The 15,100-nt window shown below is 45.0% G+C and overlaps 1 protein-coding gene across 2 annotated transcripts in view; it reads left to right on the forward strand.

Annotated features, from left to right (window-relative positions):
- Positions 1-15,100, forward strand: part of LCAT (lecithin-cholesterol acyltransferase) — an 853,467-nt gene that overhangs the window by 243,976 nt on the left and 594,391 nt on the right. The window lies entirely within an intron of this gene.

A 15,100-nucleotide genomic window follows, 5' to 3' on the forward strand; every position in this document is an offset into this window, starting at 1 on the left:
TAAATAAAGAGGAAGGAAGTTTAGAACTAATTAACCCAGTGGTATATGCTGCTTCATTATATTTGTCCAAAGTGTTAAAGTGGATACATGAAAAAAATGAGAAATTAGTAGTAAAACTGTATAAATATAAGTATGATAAATTTTGGGGTATGGTAAAAAAAATTGTAAAGAGAAAAAGGGTGTATAAATGATGAAATAAAGTGTTATGAAGCAAAAATATTTTTTTGGAAAATAAAAAAATGTATGATATAGACAAAGATAGAAAAGTATGGTATGAATTATAATGATAAAACACTCCCCCAGATTTACTAATCTTCCATGCAGGACTAGTCTAGTCCTGTATGGAAGCGGCAATTTGAGAAGAGGACGGCAGCATGCCATGCATATTAATGAAGGCGCACTGCCTGAACTCCTAATCCTACACAGAGCGTGTACGAGTGCAGGGGGCGTGTGTGAAAGCAGAGCTTCCAGAATAAACACACCCCTGCAAAGTAGAACAGCAGAAAGTGTAAATAAATGAGCGCAACCACTCACAGGTGTCCACATATCCCCACCAACAGTCCCCCATGTGTACAACAGCAACAGGACATAAAAATAAAAAGAAGTAACTCCTTTATTTATTTTTAAAACTCCGAGTACAGCTAACTGTAGGTGTGCGAGTGTGCCCATCGCTTAGCTACGGTTAAAACAGCTTAAAAGCCTGAAAAGGATAACAAGGAAGATATATGCAAATGAAGCAGGACAGCAATAGTGTAGTGGTCAGAGTATCCACCTAATGAGCAGGCATTCCCAGTTTGAGTCCCACTGCAGCACATACCATTTTCCATGTGAAATCTGTATACAAACATTTATTTACATTTTATTGCTGTACAACCTACTAAATAACATTTAAATGTGAACTGGAGTACTGCATTAAATGCACATGTGAAGAGTCAGTACCATAATGAAGAAGTCAGCAGTAAGCAGGCATAAGCACAGATAAGCAGTAGTAAGCATATGTAAGCACCAGTAAGCGTGTGCAAGTGCGTTTGTGGGGGGTGAAACACCGCCGACACAGATTAAGCAAAGGGGAAGCTAATGGGGTGTAAGACACTGTGACTGGAAGCCAGCAGTGCTTACTTCTGTGCAAACCCACTTACAACCGCTTGAAAGTGCCTTAAGCACACCGTATCCAATGGCCGGTGTTCTGCCCAGCAACAAAACAAACCGCTTCTGCAAGTCCGGAACCCAGGACCATGCACACCATACAGAAAATGATTTACCACTAAGCTCTGCCAGATATGCAGAAATTGTATGTTGTCAGAAACATAACCGCAGCCCAGTCATGCAACAGTACAGAGAATGTATACCTACAGCTAGATGGGCATGTGTGTGCAAATATATCACTATCTAAATGGATACAACATATCTGTAGATGTAGTCACATATATATGCATATATATAAATATCCAGAGATATATACACATATATATACAAATATATGAACAGATATACATGCAAATGCTGGCAGCTACACATATATATTTCAACATCTATATGTCCACATATACACATCAAGTGACATATGTATGCAGATATATTTTTCTGTAGGTATATGCCAACATAGTTAGAAATATGTAAGCAAATATATATATACCCACAGAGGTAAATATTGCCAGACATCTGTAGATACCAATGGTAGATGAACAGAAACATATATTTCCACATGTACCATCAATGGGCCTGAGAGGCCCCAAACAATATACGTCACGTACGAATTTGCATACCCCCACCCAGCCAAATGCGTCCGCCCTGCAATACACTACCAAGCTCATAGTATTGTACGTCAGTCATTGAACTAAGGAATTAAATTAGCCCTCTGTTATGTGTCACATGTCAACATCACATACCCTTCTCCCCCACCCATTAGGTGAGCTGAGCAGTACAGGCCCATCCAACCCAGACCATTCCCAACCCATACGTGCATAACCCACAGTTCTGCTTCCCGCCACCCACAGCACACACGCAGCCACCATCCCTACCCTAGTTAGCATCCCGTAGCTACCACACCACCACATATTGCCCCCCACCCCCTCGGGATCCATCCCATATCATGTTCCAACCCAAGTATCCTAGGTGTGGCACACACCATAGACCATGCACATAGCCAGGGGTACCTATGTAACCCTGGGTGTAGACGAAGGTCGAATACCCAATGGGATGAATGTATTCCTGGTACTAACAATAGATGTCTTGTGTAACTTTGTCTACACTAACAGATTAAGTTGTAGGTATCGCAAAGCATACGTGGCACACAAGGTTGGCCGGTATGCACACAAAACACAGTATCCAGCAATACCAGTCAACATTACATGATGTGTAGCTAATTATTTAGAGGTGTATAGATATATACCTCCCCCTCTCTGTAGTACAAATGTATACATACATAGATAGACATATAAATAAATACCCACATATACATATATACATATGCAGACACCTATACATCCACATGTCATTTTATTTATATATATATATATATATATATATATATATATATATATATATACACAGCTCTAGATATATATATATATATATATATATATATATATATATATATATATATATATGTATATATATATATATATGTGTGTGTGTGTGTGTGTGTATGTGTACACAGATATGATAAGATACAGCACTTAAGAATGACATATGTTCACAGGCCATGCCAATGGAGGTGAGGGGCCTGAGCAACAAACATGTAACACATAGCATACACCCCCAGCTGGATAGGGGTAACATACAAACAAACCCACAAACAATGTAAACAATCCACTGATCCCCAGACCACAGGCAGGATACAACTGGGGGGGGGGCACAGTGGACCTGAAAAGTCTAATCTTGGAACAGACAGAGGAGCGTCCCTTGTGGGACACCCCAAAAATTGTATTGTTATAGGAGGAAGCCTGTGCGATGACCTGTTAAGGTGGGGCGTGTACATACCCAGACTACAATGGTGGGAAAGCCTGATGATCCATGGATCGAGACAACATACGAGATGGGTCCCGTGAAGTGGAGTGGGCAGTGTGTAGTGGCGTGTTTAGACCAGACCTGCACCCAGAGTAAGGATGAATGCTGTAGAGGAGGTGCGGGAACTATGGGTATGTAATTATTGGTCTAGGCGTGCAGGTGTTTGCTGGAGTGGGTCTATTCGGACTGCCCCAGAGATGTAAGCAATAGTGTTCATTATCAGAGCTGCCACCCAATGAGCAGCCACTCCCACTACAAGTCCCACTGCAGCACAGTCTATTTTACATGGCAAAGAATGGTACAACCAGATGTAGATGTAAATATGTAGAGGTATATGTGTGTATATATACCCATAACTACATGGAGATATACCTCTCCCTCTCTGTAGTACAAATGTATATATACGTACATAGACATATATATAAATACCCACATATAGATATATACATATGCAGATACCCATACATCCATATGTCGTTATAGATATATATATATATATATATATATATATATATATATAAAATATATATATATATATATATATATATATATATACATACAGCAATATATATATATATATATATATATATATATATATATATATATATATATATATATATATATATATATATATATATATATATATATATATATATATATATATATATATATATATATGCGTGTGTGTGTGTGTGTGTGTGTGTGTGTGTGTGTGTAAATATACACATATATAGCTAGGATATGATACAGCAGTTAAGGATTGGGGGGAGTGCCAATGGGGGTGAGGGGTCCAATTAATAAACGTGTAACGTGTAGCATCAACCCCACCCCCCAGGTAGACAGGTAAAACATACAAACACACAATAAAAGTAAACAAACCACTGCTTCCCAAACTACAGACAGGATACTACCAGTGGGAGAGACCTGCCAAGTCTAATCTTGAAACAAAGACAAGAATGTCCCTTGTGGGACAACCCAAAAATTCTATGCTTTTCAGGTTTCCAGCCATTACACAGATGTCTAACGGCAGGGCACGCATGTTGGGGAAGCCTGATGATCCATGGGGCAAGACAACATACGTGATGGGTCACGAGAAGTGGGGAGTGGGTAGTGTGTACTGGTGTGTCCAGACTCAACCTGCACCCGGAGTAAGGAAGAGTGCCGAAGAGGAGGTGTGGGTGGAGAACTATGGGTATGTAATTATGGGCCTAGGCGTGCAGGTGTTGGTTGGAGCAATTCTATGTGGACCGCCCCAGGGATGTAAGCAATAGTGTACATTGGGCAGACCAGACACCTAAAGAGCAGCCACGCCCAGTACGAGTCCCACAGCAGCAATGTCTAATTTACAGGGCTATGGGCAGAATAACCAGATGTGTCGTTGCAAACCCACTAAGTGACATGAAAGAACACATGATCATAAAACCCCACTGTAGGCATGTAAGCTAAACTAATTGGCATCACAAGGAATTATTGCTGTCCCCACCCCCACCCAGGGGTGTGAGTGTCCAGACCTACCCCCAAATGCAGGGTATATACACAGCTGTCGCTGTAGAAGAAATGGCCAGCTGTGGACCTTCCCGTCAGCTGTCCTGCTCATCCCTGGACATGTCCCCTACTTTCAGCCCCTCTGTGTGGCCAAATAACACCACTTACCTATCGACCCCTGTTGCATTCATAGTAATGTTCACAGTCACAAGTAGGTGAAACCCTCCACACAACTATATTGGCAGAATCTGGAACCCCCAAACCAGGTGTATTACCACAGCTGTTCCAGACTACACATGTAAATAACACATGAAGGGAAAACCCAAGCACACTTGAATCACCACCTGCTCACCACCTTGTGAAGTCCACCACCTTCCAATACTCCATATCCCTATACTAACTACTGACACTGACACCTCCTATCCTGCCTCGCATACATAACTCAACACCCTGCAAACCTGCACTACTGCACCCCCACCAATCAGTCGAACGGCCTACTACACAGTTAAAATGTCCCCCCTCCACCTACCCGCCTACACCTTCACTACAACACCTTTACTCCAACTCCACAACATAGGTATGGCATAACTAAACCTAACCCGAATACCTGAGTGTAACCTATCCAGAAATACTAAACTGGAATCCCACTTAACCTTACACTGACCTTCATGAACAGTCATACCTGACATGTACACCTGACTTAAGCATGTATAATACTGGCATGTACATGGAATAGCATGTGAGTATGTGGCAGCAAGTGGTAGTACGCCTGTTTGGGTGGCAGTAAGCAATGGCCACACTGGTTAAGCAATGTGGAGGCCAACCCAGTGTAAGATGCCATAACTGGAGGTCAGCAAGTCTGAGCCTAGCACACACCAGTGCATGCCTGCCTACACTACCCCCGCAGTGCCTTAGGAATGCCGTAGCCCACAGCCCTCATTGTGGCCATTAACAACATAATCAGTACTCCCAGGTCCCCCCCCTGCACACTATAGTCCAAGTGAGTTACCATGAAGGCATGGCAGAAATACAGTCAGCTGCTGTTATCACAAACATATCGTCCAACACAGTCAGTCAACAGTATAGGAAATGTATGTAAGTATGTACATTAATACCAGCAAACATGTGCACAGTGCTCAGTCACAGTATTCTGAGCAGTCTATGAGTATCAATGAACAGTGCCTGTCCACGCATACTATGAGAACAGTAGTCTTGTATAATACTGAAGAGAGGAATGGAAAATGGGGCACGCTGTGGGGGTGTGTTTCATCCGCAGAAGCAGGACATGAGGCTGGTCTGGTGTGTGTGCAAACCGCTGCTTCTCAAAACCCTGGCAGGATACTAACAGTGGGAGAAACAGTGTAGACCAGTAAAGTGTACTCGTGACACAACAACAGGTCCGTCCCTGCTGGGAAGCACCAGACTTTATGGGTCATAATGATGTTTCCACCAGTATCGGAGGTGGATGAAGGGAAGGCTCAAACATTCATGGACTAAATGGATGAAGAGCCTGCTGAAGGTTGCATCGAGGCAGTAATATGGAGGAGTACCTAGACATGCCAGAGAGGGAAATGTGTGGAGGTGTGGTATGGCAGGGCTAGCAACTGCAGAATGGATGGATGCTGTATACGTGGAGCTCGGGGGCCAGGGAAAGGGAGCATGGGTATGACATTAAGGTAGAAATATGCAAGATACACAGAACTGCAATAGTGTAGTGGTCAGAGCATCTGTCTACCGCACATGCATTCTTGGTTCGAGTCCCACTGCAGCACATTCTATTTTCCTTGTGAAATCTGTATAACAACATCGTTTTTCTGTATAACTTACTAAATAACATTTACACTTGCACAGGAGTACTGAATTACACATAGCCCACTCACTATTCAAAGGACATGAGACGACACACAGATATGTATACACAGACAACCTTTAATGGTGTATTTTACAGTAATGTATGCCGTTACTGACAGCACATGGATCTGCACTTATTTAATTAGAGAGGAATGCAAGGCCCACACAGAAAAGTAGATGCAGACAGTGTGTATATATAACATACAATGCTGTCCAGGCCAGGCCCATCAATTTGTGCAACTGTGGACAAAGGATTTGCCATCAGGAAAGTTAACAATATACAATAACAGATGTAGTTCAGCAGCCGCCAGTCATACCCCATAGTCAAGGCCTAGGAGGACAATTATTACTTGTGATAATGTCTATGTATCTGACAAATGTATGAACCCTGACCAGCAAATGTTGTGGGAGTCCACGATATGACTGGGATGATAGCAGGAATGCTAGCAGTATATTATGATAGGCCAATACCGAAAAACCCCTAGCCGTATCACAGCAGGACAAAGTCAGCCATATATGTGGAGGACAGAGGCAGGAACACAGGGCCATACTCATAATATTGCTGCTACACACCCTGCACATTGCTGGTGTTACAGGATTTTTTGCAACATACCCTTATGCAGGAATAACACATCAGGAACACAACTGGAAGTTGCCATGTACTGATAACACACAACAGACAGATTGCCAGGGATATATCTAGGGCAAGCCCTGTGTGGTGCACAGGCAAAAGCAAACAGACAATCCACTGGCCATCATGTGATAGGCCTACTGTTGAGAGCTATGCAGACACACTGCATTCCATCCTAAACTACTATGTACATGCAAACACTGCATGACCAGCAATATACAAAGCACATAACACTACTCACTCTGTCTGTAGGTCTGGAACTTCTTAAGATTGTGTAGTTGTCCTGTGTCTGCAAGCCTCGCTATAATAGGTACTGCAACCTGCCATCTGTAAAACTGCTGCTCACATACAAGAATGATGTCCTCCATACTGGAAAGGTGAAGGGACAGCACCCACGTGAGTAAGCAATTTATAGTACTGGGTTGCCATGACGATGGTTAACAGAATCACTACACAGCAGGCTGCACGCAGTCAGCAACTGTTGCACACTGATTGGTGCAGAGCCCATCACTTGATTATGTGAATCACCTACAAAAGCCATGCTGAAATCCATTCAAACCAACTCGTTCGGTCTACTGGAGAGGGAGAGAGAGAAAGAAAAAAAAAAAAGAAAAAGAAAAGGAAAACAAAAAACATATAAAATGGAACTCACACAGTGGGGAACAAATAACTACAGGCCACAACTGGGAAGGTGTCACACCCGTCCAAACACTAAAAGGTATGTAAAACATAACTGTATGTAATTTAATGTTGTATGCGGTATATAATATTAGGATTTATGATGTAGAATGTTTGATATGTGCCATCTGTAGTTGCCCCTGTAATAATGTCCTGCTGAACAACTGCTCTGGACAATACTGTCTGTCCCTGTAAGCAGTGGGACATACCCGCCAACTGTGCAGATCAGCAACGAATGACAAAGATGCCAGCCATAATATATGTTATGTTAGTGTGGACAGTAGCTGTTGGTGGATGTACAGCTGTCATGATAGACACATGGGTGTCAGAGCACACCACTTGCAGGACAGTCATGTGAATGTGTAATGTAGCATGCACAAATGCCATAGGTGTGTGATAGGTGTACCAGCACTCTCACACCATAGTTACCACCTTAATGTTAGGCTGTATCCACATGTGGCTCCTGTCTGTGTTGCAGCAAGTTAGAACAGTGCAGCTGTAAATGAAAGACAGTTACAGAATGCGGACCGGATGTCTGTATGCACTCCACATATCTGTGTGATACAGAATGTGACGTCTATGTGTACAGATACAGACACTCATATAAACATAGGTATATCCACAACATACAACATATATCTACACATGTACGTGTATAGATGTATATTTATACACACATATATAGTGACACTGACAATGGCATGCAGGTGAAATAGTCTGTAGCAGGCCAGCAAAGATAAGTGTCCCCACAGGGAGCATGGCTACAATCACATAGCACAAAGCGTGGCACATACACATAGCACAAAGCTTGGTACAATACAACATATATCCCAATGGTAGGTAAGCAGCTGACACAACAATTGCAGTCTGTGAATGTGTTGTTGTAGCTGATATGGTGGGGCGAGACATATATGTGTATTAAGAAATATGGTAACCCTGCTGTATGGGTGGCTCAGACCTGTTTCCATCATTATGTCTTCCTGGAATCATGTTGCATGGTCGCCTTCCTGCATACAGTGCCGCTGAAATGGCTATCATCATCAACCACCTGGTACAGCACTACGTACTTCTTTTTGGCTGGACAGCCCATGACCAGCAGGAGAGGACCACCCTGTGGAATGACCTAGTCCACAGGCTCAATGATGTCTGACTGCATAACCGCAGCTATGAGCAGGTCCGGCATCATTGCACCGACCTGCTTCATCATGTACATCAGCGTGCAGCTGCCGTAAGGGGGGACCACCTCGTAACGGGGGGGTGGCAACCCGCCAATCCACCCATCACCGGTATGGAGGAGCTCCTCAGCAGCCTAGTGGCACCTGTCTGCTCGCAACATCAACATCTGGCAGGACCCATCTTGGAGGTGGGTGCCAATGACACACCAGCTGGGGAGTGTGCAGGTAAGGCCCCAGGGCACATCAGTACACCACTCGTGTGTATGCATCTGCATCTGGTACAGGTACATCATGCAAAACTGAGATGCCATATACATAGTCTGCTGCTGTGTAATAGTAATAAACTGTTGTATATAAGCTGTAATATTGTGTAATTCTACTGTTGATGTAACATAATGCTGCACTCACCTGTTATGAATGCCACAACTGTGGCCACTGACATTAGCTTTCTCACACTGCTATGTAGGTCCCTCCAGGATACCGCCACGACAGCAGCCCATAGCCGGTGGGTATGGTTTGTGTTCATGCATGATGATAAACTGGGCATGTAATAGCTATGGGCTATCGCCTATGCACACATCTAACACACCTACCCATACTGCATGCTGTACACATTCATGTTTTGTTGCTGAGAAATTCACTGCATCACAGTAGAAACCATGCTGGGGTATTGGAAGGGTACAACAGACACATGCAAGTTAACTAACATCCTGTCAATGTGCAATGTGTCCACAGGGGTGTGACATGTGGCAGGGCACACGGCCTACAGTAGGGACATGTGTGACTCAATATACCACCATGGCTGCAGCTGTGCGCAATCAGGTTAAGTAAACATTGCAGATGTAACCCTGACCCCACAGCACTCGTGACAGCAGTGTGTGCACTCCAAGGGATGTGCACATGAGTAGACCTTGCAACCATGCAGAGGTCTGGGACAGGTGTAGGGCACCCCTCACAGCCATGGTAAGGTCCACTGGTTGTCAGTGTAATAGTCATGTACTGGTCATACATGCACTGCTGATCTTGTGATCTGTAATGCAGACATCAGGCATCCACAACTGATAGCTGTTCACATATCATCCCAGGTATGTGTTGCTACAACACACAGGGGCTGTGAGCATTGGATCTGACATAACCAATACAGTACTACAGATGCATCAGTAGTTTCTACACCTGTGAGGTATGGTGCACAGTACAAGGCAGGGTGCAGAACAGGTCCACAATAACACTTTGTATATGAGTGCAGTGTTAACACGGGGAGGGGCCATCACCTACCAACAAAGCCCATGCCTCACACACATGTATACTGCCACTAGCATGATGTCACTATAGTTGCACTGCATGCTGTTGAGCTCCATATGTAATGCATGTTGACAGAAGGCTAATGGGAGGACTGTGTATACAAATGTTGTGCAACTCCACATGTAGGAGTGCGGGTGTGTGTGTGTGTGACTCGGTTGTGCTCATAAGTGCAATCTAGTGGAATGTGGATAATGCATGTCAGATGCGTGTGTGTGTGTGTGTGTGTGTGTGTGTGTGTGTGTGTGTGTGTGTGTGTGTGTGTGTGTGTGTGTGCACCCATGTATGCACAGGCGATAGTGGGATTGACCACATGGCGGTACTTCCCCTTGGGATTGTGCTGTACATGGAGTGAGACATGGGACAACAGGACAACCTGTCAGGTATGTGAACACAGGATAGCTGATAGCATAACAAGGTCTGTAGCATGGAGCATGCATTGGGAGGTGCAGTACATACCAGGTATACACATCATATTGCCAGCAGATAGGTAACTGGCTAACCACATATGCAGCACTACAAATGCAATGGGGAATTACCACAGCACATCAGTGAGTGTATCCAGGTAGTACTGTTGTCCGCATGATGGGTTGCTTGTGCAGCAGATGTGGCATGGACTGAGCAAGACTGTAGTATGAGGCTCTGGTGTTTGACATATGTAGTGAATGTAGCAGCCCCAACCATATAGAGGTCTTGTACACCATTACTGCCCATACACAGGGTAATGCAGGGTGACAGCAGTGAGGCCATGTGCAACCTACTCCACCCAGGTCAGTGAGGCGATGGAGTAACAGGTCAGGTGTGGTAACCACACGTGTAGGCATGGAGAGGGATGATATGTTAATGGGCTGTAGTGATGCATGTATCACCTGTATCGTGTGTATGCATCTGCATCTGGTACAGGTGCCATGCCAGAAAGGGGAACATATGTAACTGACTGTGGGACTGTCTGAAATCTCAGGGAAGGTGAGGTACTAAGGTGGCTGTCAGTGTGAGTGTGTCTGAGTGTGTGCACTGTTATGCACTGCTGTACATGTCTTAACATGTGTAGTTGTTTCCCCCACAGGTGGTGAGGTGAGTCAGGGTCCCTCCTGCATGCATACTGAGGTAGGTGTTCCTACAGATGATGTAGGTACAGGTGAGGCACAGGTGGGGTTGTCAGAGGCTGACACTGTGCCAACATGTGTCATCACCCTCCTAGCCACCCCAAGCCCGCACACAGTTACAGTGCCCCTACAAACCTCAGCACATGTGGTCATAGCAGAGGGACAATTGGTGCTTGGTGGCAATGACCAGAAAAGTGTGGTGTCCATGCCAACTGTGTTGAGTCACAGTTGGCATAGCTGGATATCCAGAAGGCAACCACATTGGCAAATGTACAGTGGTGCTCATGGGAGGACCGCAGGTTATCCTGCCCCTGGCAGAGGCGCCACAACTGGTACCACCAGGAGCATGTTTCAGGCCAAAACGGAGGCACAGGCACATATGGAAATGCACTCCAGACAGGTCCTGAGGCTGCAGGGGTCTGCTTTCGCAGCTGTAAGTGACAACCTCCATGAACTCACTGTTGTCTTCCATGAATATACTGAGGTCATGGATAGATGGTGGGGTGAGATGGTTGGCCTCCTCGACCGTGGCATGTCTGTGCTAGAACGTGTGGTGGGAGTGGTGCGATGGCCACATGGACGTAGGCCAGAGACACCAGCAGCTGGTGGTCAACGTGGATGTGCCAATATGCACAGCCGCTCCCGTAGTAGCAGTACCAGCCCCAGTACACCACAGGGGCTGCTGTTCACACCACACCACAGCAGGCCACATGCATGTGGCCCTGACCAGGCCCAGGCGGGACATGATTCCAGCGGACATATGTCATCATCAGGGGAGAGTAGCACCTCAAGGTCTGTACCTACATGTGCCCATGGGACCCCTGGCAGGCACAGTCAGCATGTCTGTGGCCAGAGGCACTGAACTACACACCCTGCCAGGTATGGTCTGCAGCTGTCCAACATTACCCATATAGGGCAGCCACATGGCGGAACTGTGTGCATGCATGCATACCCACACACTATGCAACCACACCTAGGGCGACCACATACCTACACACATCACATCACTACGACCCAATCAAGGAACCACACCCCTCACCCACATACATGGTGACACATGTTTGGACCACCTTCGGTCTCTGGCACACCTGCAACACACCTTGTGCATATGATGATACCTGTGCCACATCCCTGTCATCCATAACATCGATGCAGGTACAGGCTAACATGGTTCTGATGCACACAGTGACTGTAATGGGGTGCTGCAATGTACTGCAGTGTAGAATGTAGTCAGGGGTAATGTGTACTGCATACATGTCAGGTAGTGTAGCCATGCAGCTAAGATGACATTCACACACCCTGTGCATATGATGATACCTGTGCCACATCCCTGCCATCCATAACATTGATGCAGGGACAGGCTAACAATGTTCTGATGCAGACCATGACTGTGATGGAGTGCCGCAATGTACTGCAGTGTAGAATGTAGTCAGGGGTAATGTGTAGTGCATACATGTCAGGTAGTGCAGTCATGCAGCTAAGATGACATTCACATAACCTGTGCATATGATGATATCTGTGCCACATCCCTGCCATCCATAACATCGATGCAGGGACAGGCTAACATGGTTCTGATGCACACAGTGACTGTGATAGAGTGCCACAGTGTACTGCAGTGTAGAATGTAGTCAGGGGTAATGTGTACTGCATACATGTCAGGTAGTGTAGCCATGCAGCTAAGATGACATTCACACACCCTGTGCATATGATGACACCTGTGCCACATCCCTGCCATCCATTACATCGATGCAGGGACAGGCTAACATGGTTCTGATGCACACCATGACTGTGATAGAGTGCTGCAATGTACTACAGTGTAGAATGTAGTCAGGGGTAATGTGTACTGCATACATGTTAGGTAGTGTAGCCATGCAGCTATGATGCATCTCAGCTGTTGGTAACACCAATTGATATCCCCATACTGTCATCCATTTGTGCTGTAGGCATACATGTGTCAGCAGGAGGATAGTCCGCAGTCATATTCCACAGGGGTATGTCAGTGTGGTGACACCATGGCCATGACATATGTGGTGTACAGTTGCACACATGCCACAGGTATGTATAACAGTTATTAGCCATACAAACGTGACCGGTGGCCTACTGGTACAGGTATAATCTGCACCCTTATGTCAACCCATCCACATACACACACATCCTGACTTGGTGACACTGTGTCTAGACCCCAACCCAGGTATGTAGTGCTACTGAACTGTGTGGCTGTCATTGCACACGCTACACCATCTGTAGGGTGAGGTGTGTACCAGGTCACATGCTACATGCAGACCATCCACAGACAAGTACAATATGGTAATTGGGGATGTAATGTTTGTATATGGTGAATACATAGTGGGTCATACCATCATATATACATTGACCGACACATAACAGGTAGACACACATCTTAGAGACCTGGTTGTATAGTTGCTAACTAACTAGTTCATGTGTCCAATGTGTTACAGATAGGATGCACACAGCACATGTGTAACTGGGTTGTATCCTGTTATCTGTTACCTGTATGGATGATAGTGACAGTGGCCACCTGAGAGTGGTATGTGGGCCATATACCAGGTGTACCATGGTGTAAACACAGTGTACACAGCACCCACATCCACCCACTGGATATTTTACACACTAGAATCCATCTTGATATTCTGACATACCCACTATCACGCATTGGCCACAATGCAAAAACAACCCATTGCATATCACAACAGTGGTACCACAGGGCTATGCATGTGATGCACATGCCACAGGCATAGTAGGGTGTTGCATTGCATTGCTACACCTATGGGTGACAACAACAATATCCATACTACTGTGTGGCAATGTGTATTGTAATAGGAGTATGTGGACTCGGACCGGTGTACCCTACAGATATGCACACATGCACATATACACACACGTGGCAGACCTCAATGGGATTCCCATGCCTACCGATCCATTGGTGCAACACTGTTGTGCTGGTACTGCAAGGCACATGTAGCTGTTAGGGGGTAGAGTGTAACAGGCTGCATGTTATGCTAATGGGGTTGAGAGGCACCACACACTATACGAGTTGTACAAATTAGGCATCCACCCAGCCAAACACGTCTGCCCTGCAATGCACTACCAAGTGTTGGAGATCCCATAACCAGGGCCAGTGGCAACATGGGCACACAATGTTACTTGTACTACATACCACCTGTATGATGTCAGGCTGTTATTGGTAACATATCATGCAGTACAGTCTGGCTCTCATGGGGAATGTATTATGTGGAAGCCATCGACATTACCAGGCTTCAGATACACAGACACAGATATGCAGATACAGGTATACATATTTATAATTTGATATATATATATATATATATATATATATATATATATATATATATATATATATATGTGTGTGTGTGTGTGTGTACACATATACATGTGACTACACATACACGCAGTTATATGTACAGTACGATATATAAGTGGTAGGCGCACACAATATGGAACAGCCACTATGCCTACAGTTGACCCCTGAATGACTGGACACTGCATGTGCCACCCATACAAATGACAATCGTTGCCTGTAACATACACCCACTGAGAGGTCACAGGTGAAACAACACCCAGAGTTTTGCAGACATGGTAACCTGTCATCGTGTACTATTACAGTTCTACATGCCATGCCATATAGCTGTTCAGACACTGACAGCTGTATCAATGGAGTGATGCTACAGTGGACCAGTTACACTCATACAGTAGGCTGGAAAGGTTCACAGCTGTTGCTGTCCAGGCCAAGCCATTCACATTGTACAATAGGAAAGACACACTGGGCCACAGGATACCTAACAATCGACAGTATGTACTCCAGGTGTGTAGTTCAGCAGCCTCTA

The sequence above is a fragment of the Protopterus annectens genome, chromosome 8.part0, assembly GCF_019279795.1.
Source record: "Protopterus annectens isolate FY-2018-M chromosome 8.part0, PAN1.0, whole genome shotgun sequence".
NCBI classification, from domain to species: domain Eukaryota; kingdom Metazoa; phylum Chordata; order Ceratodontiformes; family Protopteridae; genus Protopterus; species Protopterus annectens.